Source organism: Heterocephalus glaber, unplaced genomic scaffold (genome assembly GCF_053883595.1).
Source record: "Heterocephalus glaber isolate CG9 unplaced genomic scaffold, H.glaber_assembly_v1.0 deba00001461, whole genome shotgun sequence".
Classification (NCBI taxonomy): domain Eukaryota; kingdom Metazoa; phylum Chordata; class Mammalia; order Rodentia; family Bathyergidae; genus Heterocephalus; species Heterocephalus glaber.
Window position 1 is genome coordinate 47,307,742 of NW_028258308.1, and position 3,263 is coordinate 47,311,004.

Below are 3,263 nucleotides of genomic sequence, written 5' to 3' on the forward strand. Positions count from 1 at the left end.
ATGCTGCCCATGGTGCCCACTGGCTTCCCAGACTCCTGCTCACAGGAGTTCTTTTGCTCCACTCTGCTGGTGCAGGTTTTGGTTCCCAGTGTCTTTAAAACATGGATTTAGGATTTTTTTTTGCCTCAGCTGGGGAATAGACATCCTATCAGTTCACTTTTTCCATCTTCTGTGTTTATTTACCCAGCCATCACACCTAAACCAAACTTCTAGCCATCTTGTATTCCCTGCATACTGATTCACAGAAACAGAAAACAGGGGCCTGCCCTCACACCAGGAAGTCTGCAGCCTGCTCTCTGCCTTTGGGTCTGGAGGCCCTGTTGGCCTGCCAGCCTCTGGGGTGCACAGCAGAGCACAGTGTCGGGCTCTGCACCTGGCTGCAATGCAGACAGGCAGCTCCAGGTCAGCATCTGGGCACCCAGCTGCCTGTCTGAGGACCCATCTCAAGGTCATGGCCCACAGGCAGCCCAATCTGGGAAGAGCAGTGCCTTTCATACCCTTTCTCTGATGCATGTTGGAAATTGCCCAAAGGATAAAAGTCCAGAGTTGCATGCTCCTCCCTCCTGGTGATTCCCATGGCATTTTCCAGCATTCCTTCTTCTGCTTAAAGTGTAATGGAATTATTTTTTCAGGTTTCAGTTAACTACTCTAGCTGACAATATCAGATTCCTAACTCTAATTGCCTCCCATTGCTAAAAAGAGAAATATAAAAGAAAGAATGAATGTTTGGAGGAGGTCAGTGATAGAAATTGGGAATGTAAATGTTAAAAGATGCCCAAAAGGAAAAGCTTTAGGATCTGACTGTATTTATTGCAATGAAAGCACACATGATAAAGTTAACTTAAAGCTATCAAATTGTTTCTGCATTTGAGTGAAAGTCCCCTATGTGAGTGTCTTTGTAAGGGACTATAAAAAATACAGTGACTTTTGCCCAGTACCAGGCAATGCTCATAAAACATGACAGTGAGCTTTCCATCCAGATCTGGTACCATGCACACTCAGGCTCTTCTCCAAAGTGTAAATAACCAGGAAAGGTAAGCAGTTTTAATCCACTCAAGACATAATGGGGCCAGGATAGCCCAACTTATGACAAGAAAGGGCACTTCCAGGACTGCTTCAGAAAGCAGCAAAAAAGATAGGTTAAATGTGTTCAAATCAGGGGAAGATTTTAAGGGGGATTAATGCCAAGATGTCTTTTATTGTAACTTTTTTCATTTAAACATTCAACAGAGTTTTTGATTATACCTCATATTCTTAAGTCTGGAAAGTTTCCTGCATATTCCCTTTTCATTTCTTCATGTTAACAAAATATTCTTTTTACATTCATGAAAGATACAGCCTCATTATATTGATAGAGAAGAAGCAATAAACAAAGACAAAAATTATGACTTAAAATATATAATTACTGTACCTAATCTTAAAAGTTTTAAAACATACAGATTAATGACACTTTGTGAGACACAGGCATTCAATATATTTCTAGTGCTGACACAAAGATGAACCCTTCAGGGCACAAGTTTGCCTAGCTTTTTCCAGAGCAGATTCTGAGTCACTCTTCCCAGGGCCCCCAGCACCTTCTTGTTCCTCAGGCTGTAGATAACAGGGTTGAGCACTGGGGTGAGGATGGTGTAGAAGACAGCCACCACCTTGTCCTCTGCTGGAGACCAGAAGGGCTTTGGACAGAGACAAGTGTAAGCAAAGGGTGCATAGTACAAAGTCTCCACAGTGAGGTGGGTGCTGCAGGTGGCATAAGCCTTCTTCCTGCCTTCCTGAGAGTGCATTTGGTAGACAGTGAGGAGCACTTTCTCATAGGAACCCAGGATGAACAGGAAAGGGAACAGGAGAAAGAGGAAGGCACTCACAAATGCAGGGTACTCATAGACCTGAGTGTCCCCACAGGCCAGAGTCACCATGGCTGGGATATCACAGAAGAAATGATTGATGTCCCTGGACCTGCAGTAGGGGATATGGAGAACATAGACTCTGTGACCACAGGGGTTGACAGCACCCATTGCCCAGGATCCCAGGATCATCAGCAACACACACTCTTCCGTTCAAGTGGATGGGGTAGTGCAGAGGGAAGCAAATAGCCACATAATGGTCATAGGACACAGACATCAGGATCAGTCCTTCTGAACCTGCTAAAGTCCTGAAAAAGAAACACTGCACTGAACACACAATGAAGGAGATGGACTTGTTTCCAAAGAGGAAACTGGAAGCCATCTTGGGCACAGTGGTGTAGATATAAGTGAGGTCCATGAGGGAGAGCTGGCTGAGCAGGAAGTACATGGGTGTGTGGAGCTGGGCATCCAGGATGATGAGCAGGACCCTGCTCAGGTTGCCAGCCAGGACCATCAGGAAGATGGGGATGGTGAGAGTGAAGAGAAAAAGCCAAGCCTTGATGTGGGGAACAGGCCCAGAAGGATGATGTCCATAGAGGTCTCACTGTAGTTTTCCATCAGGCATTTACTTAGCTTTTCCTGAGAGTGCCTGCAGTGCCGTGGTACATATAAATAAGAAGTTATTTCAATTCATTATTTCAGTAGTTAAACTATTCAACTATCATAGCTTTTGAAGAAAGTACAGTTCTTTTTAAAATGACTTGCATTTTCTATCTCACGCATTTGCCTGAAGATGGCAAACACATTTTAACGAAATATAATAAATCTGTAAATTTATCAAAATAAAGTATTTCTCTAATGCATTTATTCAAACTCATTTTGTTCACTTACAAAATCAGATGTCATCAAGAAGAAAACTTACATGAAAGGTGCACATATGTAAATTAATGGAAGTATCTCAATTATAGACCCATATTTTAATACATATTCATGACCCTCAGTGTTGCTTTTACTTGATGTTTAAGAACAGATTATTTTTATAAACTTTTAACATTTACATAGTAATTTTTATGTTTGGTTCACTAGAAATATTATAAAGAATTAGATGATTGACTTTTAAAAGAATGTAAATATTAAAGAAAACTTAATAAGAAACCAAGAAATTTCTCCACTATGTTTTATTTATTTTTGGTACCAGGGGTGGAACTCAGGTCCTTGCACTTGTGGGACAGGTGGCAGAACCACTTAGCTAAACCCATGGTCCTCTCCACTGTGTTTTGGCAACAGCTCACTTCCTCTGTTTTCATCCCTGGCAAGTTATCCTAATTAATTGGAGCTTTGCAGAGGGACCTTTTCTAATTCCCTAAAGGCAGAAACCTTATAACCCCAGGACCAGATCAGCCTTCTCAGGACATGGAACCC

At 42.2% G+C, this 3,263-nt stretch overlaps 1 pseudogene; it reads right to left on the reverse strand.

The window, feature by feature from the left end:
- Positions 1–1,505: 1,505 nt before the first annotated feature.
- LOC106008332 (olfactory receptor 2L5-like) lies at positions 1,506–2,459 on the reverse strand (annotated as a pseudogene).
- Between the last annotated feature and the right edge of the window lie 804 nt (positions 2,460–3,263).